This window comes from Palaemon carinicauda, chromosome 1, assembly GCF_036898095.1.
Source record: "Palaemon carinicauda isolate YSFRI2023 chromosome 1, ASM3689809v2, whole genome shotgun sequence".
In the NCBI taxonomy this organism is placed as follows: domain Eukaryota; kingdom Metazoa; phylum Arthropoda; class Malacostraca; order Decapoda; family Palaemonidae; genus Palaemon; species Palaemon carinicauda.
In genome coordinates this window covers 37242153-37257152 of record NC_090725.1, presented here as the reverse complement: position 1 = coordinate 37257152, position 15000 = coordinate 37242153, and positions in this window count along the sequence as shown.

Below are 15000 nucleotides of genomic sequence, written 5' to 3'. Positions count from 1 at the left end.
AACAAATTAAGTTGAGAACCAGCAGCTGAACATCAGACAGGAGAACAATAATCAAAACAAGGTAGAATGAAAGAACTAAAACACTTCTTCAGAATAGATTGATCACCGAAAATCATGTAAGACTTTCTCAATAAGCCAATTTTTTGTGCAATTGAAGAAGACGCAGACCTAATATGTTTCTCAAAAGTAAATTTGCTGTCGAGAATCACACCTAAAATTTCAAAAGTCATAAAAATTTAAAGAACCATTATCAATACTGAGATCCAGATGTTGAGGAGCCAACGTTCTTGACCTGCTTACAATCATAATTTGAGTTTTGTTAGGATTTAACTTCATACCCCATAATTTGCACCATGCACTAATTTTAGCCAAATCTCTATTAAGGGATTCATCAACCCCATATCTACATTCAGGGGATGGAATTGATGCAAAGAGAGTAGCATCATCTGCATATGCAACAGGCTTTTTTTCTAGGCCAAACCACATGTCATGTGTATATAGTATGAAAAGTAATGGGCCAAGAACACTACCCTGTGGAACACCGGATATCACATTCATATACTCACTATGGTGCCCATCAACAACAACTATTTGAGATCTATTGCTTAAAGAATAAATAATAATGCTAAAAAACGACCCACCAACTCCAAACTGTTTCAGTTTGAAAACAAGTGCCTCATGATTAACACGGTCGAAGGCAGCACTAAAATCAAGGTCAATCATACGAACTTCCTGACCACAATCAAGGGATTTCTGTACAGCATTGGAGATTGTAAGAAGGGCATCACATGCTCCAAAGCCTTTACAGAAACCAAATTGCAAATTAGGGAATAGATGATTACCTTCAGCAAACCTATTAAGACGTTTTGCCAGAAGACGTTCAAAAATTTTAGATAATATGGGATTTATGGAAATTGGGCGGTAATCAGTTGGACTTGAGCTACCACAAACACATTTACATAGAGGAGTAACATTACCAATTCACCAACAAGTGCTAAAAGCTCCTCTTCTTGCTAACTTGCGCAAAATAACAGATAACTTTGGAGCCAAGAAATCTGCTCTCTTTATAAAAAACAAAGGAAAAATACCATTTGGGTCTACACCTCCAAAAGCATCAAGGTCCATCATCAGAGCTTTAATCTCACGAGATCAAAAAGCTAAACTAGTTAGTTTAGCCTCAGTAAAACGGGAATGAGGAAGTTCAAGTTTTTCTTTGGACAGTGAGTGACTGAGCCATCTGGTTTCAGTAAAGGAGGAACTGTTGCATCTACACCAAAGAGTGCAAATTTAAGGGTAGACCACTCGTGTTTTACTCCAACGAGCATCTAGAAGTGATTTTAAAGGGTATAGATTATGAGAAAGAAAAAAAATTAAGTCTATAAATATAAAGTTATTTCAGAAGACAGCCGGTAAAATATTACTTACCTTGGCGCCAAAAGTTTAGGGTTGTAATTAATGTTGTTTCTTCTCAATCCGACGAGTATTTAGAGCTAAATTTAAAGGGAAGAGAGAGAGAGAGAGAGAGAGAGAGAGAGAGAGAGAGAGAGAGAGAGAGAGAGAGAGAGAGAGAGAGAGAGAGACATGACGATATATTAATCTTTTTATTTTTTTACCCGTCACGATAATTTGAAAATGCATTTACTAGATGGCGTTTAACTGTTTTAATTTTACTTGTTCAAATCTGTTTATAAGCGTTATTCTAAGATGGGATATATATGATTTACCTCGGTTATTTATTTCAAGATATTTATCAATAAAATCTAGAAAAAAAAAGTTTTAACTAGATACTTATGGGTTATAAGCTCATTTGTTAATGATTTTTTTTTTATCAGATATGAACCTAAGTTTAGATTTTCTACTAATATTTTTTTATTTGGAATTTTAGTTAGATATGTAAGGAATAATAATTTACTTTACCGATAAAAAAAATGTGGTATTTGGTAATAGATTAGTGTTTAAATGGTGAGATATTTAACATTTGCTGAAAGTTAATTGATGATAATCGTATAAAAAAATAAATTTACTATTTTGTTTTGGTGTTTTTATTCGTATCTCTAGAAAGTGAATATTTACAGGTAAAAACATCAGGCGTAATATTCTAGCAATGAAATACTGTCCAGGTCTATTCTGTGATTATTTTAAAAATTTCATGAAATTTTCATCCAAATATCATACATAAAAGAAAAATAAAATAATGAATTCCATTATGTAAGGGATATATATACTTACCTTCTCGATTAATGATTAATAAAAACAAACAGTTTTCCTTAAGGATAAAGAGGGAGTAAGGCATTAATTCAGATACAACATATTTGATCATGACATAGAAGTGAAAAATTATGACTCCCGTCTGTTGCAAGAAAGGGTTTATATATATATATATATATATATATATATATATATATATATATATATATATATATATATATATATATAGATAGATATATATATAGATATTTTATTGTTTAGAAACTTTTTCAGACATGTAAATTAGATTTATATTTAGTTCTTTTACGATTTATCCCTCTAGGTAATCTGCTCACAACGATAAAAAAAAACAATCAAAATTCATATGTAATAATAGTTGTTTGAGATTTATGAAAAGAAGAATTCAAACCTGAAATAGCTCTCTCTCTCTCTCTCTCTCTCTCTCTCTCTCTCTCTCTCTCTCTCTCTCTCTCTCTCTCTCTCTCTCTCTCTCTCTCTCTCTCTCTCTCTCTCGGCATAGACTTTCTAATCGAAATCTTAATGAGACACCTTCTGAAAAAGGTATGCCTCCTGATCTATCAGGATTTCAATAAAGGAATTATGTATTTTTCTAATTGATATACCACTGAATGTATCAGGGAGTTTCGCACAATGTAATGTATGATAAGCAAATGACGATTACGGTTATACACACACACGCATATATATATATATATATATATATATATATATATATATATATATATATATATATATATGTATATATATATATATATATATATATATATATATATATATATATATATATATATATATATATATATATACATACATACATGCGCTTTGACGTTTGCTTATATGTCTGTGTACTTGTGTGTGTATATATGTATGTATTTCCCAGTGCTTATATTCAAGAAAATTTCTTTAGAAATGAATAAGATTTATGATTAGGTTTCCATGCACTAAAAAAATACTTGAAAATTCCTCTACGTATTTCTCTGTTATAATAATAATAATAATAATAATAATAATAATAATAATAATAATAATAATAATAATAATAATAATAATAATAATAATAATAATAATAATGATAATAATAATAATAATAATAATAATAATATAATAATAATAATAATAATGATAATAGTAATAATAATATTAATAATAATAATAATTATAATAATAATGGAAGAGAAAACTAATAATAATAATAATAATAATAATAATAATAATAATAATAATAATAATAATAATAATAGTAATAATAATAATAATAATAATAATAATAATAATAATAATTATAATAATAATGGAGGAGAAAACTAACGTAGTGTATATTCTTGCATTTACAAGAAAATTTGGACTTGGACAGGGCTTTTAATGAGAACGATTATATATTTACATTAAGAATAACTGAATTGTTCCCTAGAGATTGCAAAAGTAGGAGGAAAAGAAAGAAAAGACAATGGATTCAAAAGCCCCAAAAAAATTTCAGGCATGAACACGCAAAGAAAGACATCAAACAATTGCATGTGGAAGGACAGGATTAATCCCTTCGCTACAATGATGTCCTCTGACTACAAAACAGGCCTGGTGATACATACAATTACGTCCGGATACGTCATTTATGAATATAAACCATATGGAGGCTAGATTTACTCATATAGCTCTTATATCCGCTAAAATAGTATAACACATTATGGTATCTAAGGATGGTAAGACAATCTGATTAAATATTTCTTCTTAATAGAGAAAATATTTTTCTGTTTATAATCTCATTTTGTTTAACAAATGCTCTCCATTCCATACTTTTCCTATTTTCAATTTCGGTCTTCTGTCCAGAGGTAACACTGTCTGTTCGAAATTTGTATGTTCCTTATCTATATCTCAAGGTTCGTCCATAACCTTTTTGTGCTGTCTAACTTCATTTTCATTAAACATTATCTCCGTTTTATACATTTTACTTTTAATTCCTACATTTTTGCTTTTTCTATTCAAATCCTCTATAATTTTTTTTTGGGGTAATTCTTCCTCTAATTCACTAAATAGAACTATTGTATTTACAAATCTTTTGTTGTTTTGGTATTGACCATTAATATTAATTCCTCCATTTTCCCAATCTATTTTTTTCTAGAAACTTATAAACATCTTCAAGGGTTCTAATTAGGATTCTTCTATCCCCTGTCTATGAATTACCTCCATTACTTCTGCAGATTTTTTTATATATCCAAAAGCTACCTCATAATCTACAAATCACATGAATTGTGGTTTGTTATACTCTAATGATTTTCATTCAGATCGTTGATTGCATTGATATGGTGAGTAGTTGAACAACCACTTCCAAAGTCGGCTTTTGATAAAGGTATTGCTATTTTCATATTAGGTATTATATAAAATGAAACTAAAGGAACTCATCCAGGCTGGCATTAAAACTTCAAATCAGGGAGACTAGGCATTATGCTCTATAAACAAACCAAAAATCTACATCACCTTCGTGAAAAGGGTAAAATAATGGATGGTATAAATTATTTTCGATATACTCTAGAATATTGTAATTTGAAACAAAAATATTAAACTCAATAGAAATAATATAGCACTGAGAACAATGTACTTAATAATCTTCACTATATTTACATAATGCAATTGGATTATTAAATCAAAGTTTAGAGATTTCTAGTTAACTATATTTCAAGAGGGTGGGTTTCTCCCCCCTCAAAATTAACGAAACTTTTTGTGAATTTTTAGGAAAATTATCATAATCCTATTCATGAAGAAATTGAAAAATTGATTGGAAAGGGGTGAAGATTATCAAGATAAGTAAAAGCCTGCGGTAGAGTTGAAACGAATTAGAAAAATCATAATCAGACATCATTAAGACAAGATGTTTTTTATGGTCCTAGAATCTGAGAGGTAACCATAAAAATTCACCATTTAGTAAAATATATTAATTTGCTTCTACTTCTAAAGAAATGAAGCAATTGGCCAAAGAGTACTTGGTATTTTGATCGAAACACAATGCCTCAGAAAATAAAAACAAAGAGAACAACTGCATTTGCATGTTTGTATGTGTGCAGGTGCATTACACACAGATGTTTGTTGTTAACATTGCCAATCCTAAAATCCTATTAAACTAGTTTCGAGGAAAGAGGGATCATCAATATTCAGCGTAAAATACAAATTTAGTGAATAGATACCAAATTTAAATGGAAACCCTTTATGGCAAAAAACAATGTAATCCAATCTTCAATAATGTAGGATGCAAAGTAAGCCATTCCTATCATAGTGTATATATTTGTTTAATCCTAGTCTGAAAAAAAAAAAACATTTACAGACTATCCGAATAATCTAACCTCGATAATCACTTTCACCAGTACCGAATCAGAGTTCATCTTTCACGAGAAAATTCGGAGATTTAGTCTAATTACAAGAAAGATTAACATTTATTCCTGAATTCTGAACCCTTCCATCCCACGAAAAAATCAATGCACAAACATACACACACTCACACGCACAAACACCCACACACACGAACACATACGCACAAACATGTATATATATATATATATATATATATATATATATATATATATATATATATATATATATATATATATATATACATATATATCCGGTCTGTATGAACATTGTCATAAGTGTCTCCATCTCCACAATTTGAGTAAAAACATAACCACTTTTAGTTCCTGCCTAGCACTTTATTCTGAATCTTACAGTTTTTTTTTCCATTGTTATTTATTCCACATAGAACACCTTTCTGATGAAACAAAATTATCCGATACGACATCATATACCCATAAAACATAACCAAATATATAGTGTATTACTTTTATGGTTCATCAATACGCAGTAAAGCCTTTCCCAATCCTCTACGATACATGTCCAGTATGTTGAATCATATAGCATAGCATAGCCTTCGTTTTGTTCTTTTATTTATTATATGATGTTTAATATATTTGTTTTAAAGTGGTAGGTGGAATTTCAGTATCATTCGTATAATATAGATGAAACTTTTTAATATAAATTGTAAAGTAATTAACTGTTGTACCTTTTATTCTTAATTATGCAGGTCCAACTGTAAACACATACATGAGTATTCTATTCTGATATTTTGAAATAATAAAGCTGGAATAAATAGAAAAAATATATATATTTTGTAAAGCTGAGTTTTAAATTTGAGAAAAGATATTTATATGTTATATAAAAACGTATAATGAATATGGCTATACAGTATCTCTGTTCACCCAGGACAAGTTGTGTTAGAAATTAATTTAATGGTATTGGAAGAAAAACTCATTAGTGGTTTCATCCTTTTAGATGAAAGTTACCGGGTCCAAGTCTTCAATTTCTTACAAAAGGTTTTAGTTAAAACTCTCCGTCGGCATTCTCATTTTTCTCTTAACTCTCAAAGTGTGTAAGATGCAAAATGAGGGCAATAACCTATAAACAAAAAGGAAATATACCATATGCCCCACCTTTTTAATAAAATTATATGACACTTAAAACAATGCAAAGATACAGGTTTTTGAAAAAAATTATCATGGATAATATTTCTCTAAGAAGCCATAACTATAAAGGATATTTTATTAATATTCCATTTTTCTCCGTATACTGTTTAGTTCATATTTTTGTTTATGTTATCTAGTGGTTATGTTCAAACTTTCCTTAAAATTTCTCTTTCTGAATAAGGCTGCTTCCTAAATTCGAACCCTTTCGCGTATAAAATCATAATACTCAACAAGAGAGTTACATTGAAAACAGACTTTATCTAATTCAATTTCTAATAAACCATATCAGTAACAAAATTGCTTAAAATTGTTTATACATACATATGACATGGTGATTACAGGAAATACAGAGTTTAACATGTTACCTTACAATATTAAATGTGTTTTGTGGATTTATAAGATTTACAGTAAACATAGAGAATTGGGGCAGACTTTCCTTTACGGATTGTAACATACAAAAGTATACAAGAATATTCTGTAAGAAAAAATTCTATCAATAATTGTACATACTTTTAGTTGTAATAGAACCTTAATAAAAAAGATAAAAAAAAAATGGAAGGTTTATGAATATAAAAAAGACACAAAAGATTTTATGCACTAAGAAAAGAAGCAAAAATCAACTTGTTAAACATTTTCGTTGAAATGAAAAATATTTTGGATATATATATTTCAGAGTAACTAAGCATTATATGAATAACTATATTACATTGCTATAAATCGTTTGAAGCAAAACCTGTGAAAATTTTGGACGTGACCTAAACCTCTCTGGCAACACCTGAAAATAAAGTGATTTGCAGATGTAGTGTGCCAAGAAGAATAACCAGTTCTGGAATGACGGAAAGCTATTTCTGCAGAAAGTCATTTCCCCACAGCCAACGATGATGCAAAACATGCAGTAGCATTCCCAAATAACTAGAACATTGTTCAGCCACTTCCCTGCCTTTTATGTGGCAATCACTTTGCTACTGAAGAGCACTGCAGTTACTTTATGGCCCTTTTAAAAACGGCAGAAGAGCGGCGGCCTCTCTCGTCTTAGCCTAACTAGGGTTTTTATAGGACTCTTCTTAAACGGATTTGGGAATTCAGGATGACATACATATATGCATTTGCTAATAGTATTTTTTTTTTTTAAGGATATATTTGCCTTTTTGATAATTGGTGTACTTTTATATTTCCTTGACAATCTTTATTGTATTGAAACTTCTAGTTTATTTTTATCCATTAATCCATCTCAATATGTGTATATTTTTATCCTTAACCTTTCATCTGTTAGTGTTCCATTTGTTAATAATCCATATACCAAATGAAACGTCCCTTCAATCGTGTTATGAATAAAATTATATCTTAAACGTTGAAGGATAAAGCAGTCAAGTATCTATTTTTTTTTCTTTTTTTTTTTGGTGAATGATTGTTGGTGCACTAACAAAACATAAAGGTCTTCCATATATAGCCCTTTACCTGTAATAGTTTACATTGCTGCTCTACGGGTAATGTTGAATATTGATTTAACACTAACTTATTTTATATACAATTTACGTAAAATGAATTCATCAGTTATAAATTTGACTAACTTATCAACAACTGCCACTTTAACAAGGAAAACCTTTAGGATATAGCTCACAAACATGGTTGGATAACATCAAATCTGCATTGTTTGCTATAGACTCAATGGTTCCTTATTTGCTTAAACTAATGTCATTATATATCAGTTTGAAAAAGAAAAGACAGTCCTTGTGTGTTTTGAAATAAGCAGAAAAACTCAACCCATTTTTCCCTTTCACGTTATCATATTGCTGAACTATATGGTTTAAAATTCATTTTACTTGAATGATTATGCAGATACAGGCCCGCTTGTTTTTTTTATATAGTAATATTTTGTAAACTCAGCTAATTTTCTTACACCATATGTAATGTTTTGTAAGTTAACTTTAAATAGTTCACCTGGAACCTGCTGGAGAAATAATAATGTAATTACTCTAGGTAAATATAGCTGTAAGAACAATATCCTTGCCGAAAATCTGCTATTTTCTATTACTCTCGGTATTGTGTAGGTTTAAAATATGTTTTGACAAAATGTCTGATTACATATGCTGAAAGCATTCGCTTATCTTCGAGTCATAATATCCGGTTGTGTGCAGAAATAAGATTAATTGTTCATCAAGTTCATTTTATTGATCATATCTATAGTCATGCTTTCGACTTCGAAAATTTGTAAATTTCTCATACTTTCCTTAGTTTTATTTGTTAAATGTTAGCTAATAAATCGTGAAGAATAGTTCTTAATGGTCACCCTATTACTTACTCTTGAATGATTCATATTAATATTTTTTTCTATTTTTCTAAGGTTACCGAATACCTTAAATGAGATCTGTTTGAAATTAGTGCGGGCTAAAATTATGAAAGTTTGAGTTAAATACTGAAAATCCTTACACAGTATCCCTATTAAAATGTCGGAAACATTGGAGCCATCTTTATCCTATCTTAAAGGAGATATTATTTCTTCAACTACGAGTAATTAATTTTTTTTTCTAGGTCTCATCATTAGTAAGATTTCCAGTTTGGAAAAACAGTTCCTACCTCTTTCTAAGTTATGGAAATATCATTTGTATACTAAGAACATATCTAAAAATGTGTATGGACTCGTCTCTCTTGAAAACATATTTTTTTACTTAGTACAACACTTCGATATTTCTATCCAGAGAAGCCTTTCCTTGTATATAATTGCAGACTATACCATGTTCATTAGTATTATCTTTTTAAATCAGGAAACAGATAAATAATGCAACGTTGATCTAAATCAGAAAGATAACCTAGAAAATTTTAAACGTCATACAAAAGGATATAGTTGATAACCTTAACTATGGTTTCTGTTCATCTTATAACTTTAATATATATAACATGACCATCAAAGTTAATTCTATTGCTTCCCCAATCTAGTGATATATTTTAATGGATATATTTATGGTGGTCCAGTTCTATCAGCCCTAATTGAAACATACATATACACACATACGCACACACACAATCACGCACACCTATATGTACATACACACACAAATATATATATATATATATATATATATATATATATATATATATATATATATATATATATATATATATATATATATATGTATGTATATGTGTGTGTGTGTGTGTGTGTGTGTACAGAGAGAGAGAGAGAGAGAGAGAGAGAGAGAGAGAGAGAGAGAGAGAGAGAGAGAGAGAGAGAGATTTATGAAATTCAAAACGGAACCATAACTCAAAGTGCAAACAAATTATGACAACGTGTGTCAATACTGGTATTCACGGTGTGCAAACATAATTGATATTTTAATATCTAATAGAGGAAAAAAATATTTTTTTTTACCGATTCACCAGTATACATGGGTAATGTTATCGGTAAATTTAGCTGTCAGTGATATTTTAAAAACGCTATTAACATGAATCTCATAATGGTATTACATACCGAATGTTTTATTTGATTCAAATTATTTGGGGTTATGGAAATTAATGGACTTTCTCTTTTATTACAATTTCTCCTCTCATTTAACTTTTTTCATTATCTTCTTTCGTCTCTCATCTATATATATATATATATATATATATATATATATATATATATATATATATATATATATATATATATATATATATATATATATATACATATATATATATAAATATATAAATATATATATATATATATATATATATATATATATATATATATATATATGTGTATATATATAAATATATATATATATATATATATATATATATATATATATATATATATATATATATATGTATATACATATATATTTAAACATATATATATATATATATATATATATATATATATATATATATATATATATATATATATATATATCTTATTAATAAAAGAGACTTCGAATCCTTCAACCTATCCCTTTTATGATTCCGTCTAACTAGAATTATTGAATATAGGATAAGCCCAGATTACTGGATAATTGACTATTTCTTTGGGTAACGTCATTAATATGGATTACTATCCTAATCTGCAATCAACTGATTTTGTGAATTAACAATAGCTAGTGGGCATTCAAATCATTATTACCAGATCCTCTAAAGATGGTCATCTATGACTGATTTGTTATGATAGAAAACGCATTAGATATTCAGCCATCATAAAGACAATACATTTTGAAATATGAAAATTATTAATCTCTTCGTTATCATATACCAAGCAATTCTTAACTAAAAGGGTTTTCCAAGTGAACAGATAGTTTTAATAAATTGGTATAATATCTGAAGAATATTATTAATTGCTTACTATTTGTGTAACTGGAAACTATAATAAAATTTCTAACTATTCTTATATTTCTATAAAAAAAAACATACAATATTTTTGGCAGGCAGAGATTAATAACAATGTGATACAACAAAATATATGTATCTTATTTTTCACATGGTCTTATGTATTTAAAATCTCATAAATGTAATTTTAATATTTTTTATTGGTTTACAATTTACTCAACCAATACTCTTTGTATTGCCAAACTTAATCATTATTGGTTTCTATGTATATTGATGCCTTTAGTGAGTTGCATCGCTTTAGATTTACTTAGGATAACATTACACCTAAATTGAGAAGTGTGCTTCGTTTAAATGGCTCATATTGTCCCACTGATGATGTAAAAACATTGCTGTCATTTTGCAGAATCCGCACAAAATAGGTATGAATGATTATATTTGAATTGAGTATAGTAAAATAATAAAAAGAAGAAATCAACTGTAATTCTAATACCGAGAATAACTAATAGCCTCGCTTCATTATTTGTTTTTGTTCCTCACACTGAAAAATATCTTCGAAATACTTGACCTATATGGTGTTGGCTATAGTCTAAGCCATGGATTGTAATAATTTGTTGCATGTTTTGAGGTCTTGATCCTAACTATCATTCACTTCATATACAATACAACATAACTAAAAATATTTAATAACCTTGAACTAATATTTCAGGTTTTTTTTTTTCCGACAGATTTATAACTTTTCAGAATTCAGATATCTAACGTCATGTTCTGTTTGTGGAGAGGTGGACGGCCGCTTCCTTAAATTATTCTCAGTATCAATGTCCTCTTTCTCAGTTCAATTCTATATAGACAGACAGTTCCACGACTATTCTTATGGGAATCACGGTACACCGAGGGATTCGTTATACAGCTACATATTTCTAATATATTCGTAAATATAATTCTGGAAATTAATAGTATTTCTACAATGCAATATTTTTCAGTGAGAAGATTCTATATAATAATTGATCAACTCTTCCTGATAAATACACATGTATACAGAATAAGATATAAGATTTAATTCAAAATAAAAGCAGCTTGAGAACAACTCCTGCCCAATAGAACTATGAAAAAAGTAACAACTTTTGCTCTATAATGTACATGGTCTCAATTTTCTTTTTTTGAAACTATACTGCTAATATGTATATGTTTCTTTTTATGTGATCAGCACAATGAAGCAATGAATAATGGTTACGTTCTATACAATAAAGTGAGAATTACATATTTTGAGGTTTCTTCCTCAAAAGCAAAGCATATACCCTGAACCATTGTTTTTTTTTTCTCAGACAAAAAGCTAACTCTCTCTCTCTCTCTCTCTCTCTCTCTCTCTCTCTCTCTCTCTCTCTCTCTCTCTCTCTCTCTCTCTCTCTCTCTCTCTCTCTCTCTCTCTCTTAACTGATAATCGCTTGACCCCAGAATGAAATAATTCCTGTTAAAATTTTTTTTTTCTTATCTCCAAAGCAAAAAACTAGAAACTCATACGCCACTAATATTTTTTCATCTTTGAGTTTAAAGAAAAAATATATTAATTATAATGAAAATTCGACTCATAGACAAAGTTTGATCAAACTATTCACTTGTATTTCTTCCTTTCTTTAAAAAATAATTCCTATTGTTGAATTTGATCACAGGATATAGAACATACTCTGATTCCTTATCCTTTGGCTTTACGACTAATTTACATATAAATGAATTCAAACTGCCATTTGACAATCTCTAGCTTGTGATTGGAATTCTCTTTCCCTTCGATATCATTGTCCAAAATATTTAAACAATTCCATATGATTTTTTCTTGGCTCTCAATACTAAGGTACATTTCGGGAATAAATGTTAATCTTTGATGTTATTCTTCATATTAATTACAACTGTTATCATCTCTATACATTGTCTGTTTTACAAGTAACTCTAACCTCTATACCTTGTCCAATTCCACTCTATTTTTTTTTATTTTTTTTTTAATCAAAGCTTTTAACAATATGGCTGTGTTTGTTCTGCAATCATACTTATAAAAGCTAGTTCCTTCCCTGGGTTTTATGATGCCTGCTATAATAAGTATAATAGTTTTTTTATCATTTGATATACAGTAGTTAGCTAGCAATCGAACTTGCCAAACCTTTTCGATAACTTTTCCGATCTTTTTTTTTTCATGATTTCGCTTATATGGTACTTAATTGGTTGTTCTTTAATAGTGCGTTTTAAAATTCATAATATTTCCTGAATCCCAATTGTTAAATACAAAATATCTCCAATATCCTTTATGAATTAACAGTTAAATAGATTTAAAGGCGAAAACAATATGTCCGATATAGAAATGTAATAACTCATTAACCTACTACATGGATATAATTGAATAATGAATTTAAAATTATTTTCATATAAGAGATACAAATGAGGTGGATTGGGAACGCATAGTACCATGAAAAACCAAGACGTTAATAACAATAGAATTGAGATGACAAGTAAGATAAAAATATGTTCACATCATATCATAATTTGGTTTAATATCAGATGCAGCAAGGAATTCAGTTCAATTATTGCTTGGAGATTTATGCAGAGCAAAACTTATACATATTCACCAGCACTTGTTGCACGGAATATTTGTATAGCATTTTACTTTTTCCCTTAAGGATTTTAGCATTAGCAATATGCTTTAACATTTTGAGATTATTTTGAAGCCATAACTTTATTGATAAGTAATTATTCTGCTAGGTCAGGGGTGGCTACCCTATGGCGCATTGCACGATTACAAGTGGCGCACTATACCCGAGAGATAATAAAAGATAAAAAAATGCCTGCTCATATAAAAATATTACTAATAGTAATACTGATTTCTAGAGAAAAAAAAATACAAAAAGAATTTAAGGGGACCGTCCGCTATATCCTGTAATTTTTTCTAATTATTCAAAATACACCATTTCTATATATGTTTTAGAGTTTAGACACATTTGATACCTTCATCATTTACAAGTTTCAATTCATTTGATCAAAAAGCGTTTTGATTTATTGGCTAAACTCATGATTTTTTAAAAGATTTAGGTACATTTTTCTCCACTAATATGACACCAATTGTCTTGAAAATCATACCATCAAAACTTCTTTATAAACCGAATCGATTTTCGTTTTTTGCTTAATTTTTGGTGATTATTACCAAGTGAACATTTTCCACAATTTAGAAAATTTACCCAAAGTTATGCCTGTCACTTTGGAACAACATATTTTCATCCATGAAAATGATCAAGAACAAACTGAGGTCGCGACTCTCCAATTCAAATCTGAAGAACTGTCTGCTGCTCTCAGTTACTAATTTAACTCCTAATATTATAGATTTAGTGAAAGCAAACCAAAGTCAAAAGTTTCATTAAACCTAGTTATGTTTAGTTTTCTTGCATGTGAAATTACTTTTCTTTAAAACTACTAATTATGTTCATATATTTTATTAATACTTTCAAGAAAAACTAATGAATATTATCAATTTAAATTCAAAGTGTCAATAAAGTAAGTAGAGTTAATATGTATTCATATTAAATCTTTTCCTTTACAACTGCTATATCTGTTCACGCAATCATATATATATATATATATATATATATATATATATATATATATATATATATATATATATATATATATATATATATATATATATATATATATGTATGTATATATATATATATATATATATATATATATATATATATATATATATATATATATATATATATGTATATATATATATATACACACATCAAAAAGATTATATGTATAATCGCCAAATATGTCCAAATCACCATACTTGAAGGATTGAAAGGGGGTTAAAGTTAGTGTGGTGCATCTGAATTAAAAATGAAAAAAATTGGTGCATGGGAAACAATAGGTTTGCCACCCCTGTGGTAGGTATTTAATAATAATCTTATTGTTGTCAAATTTA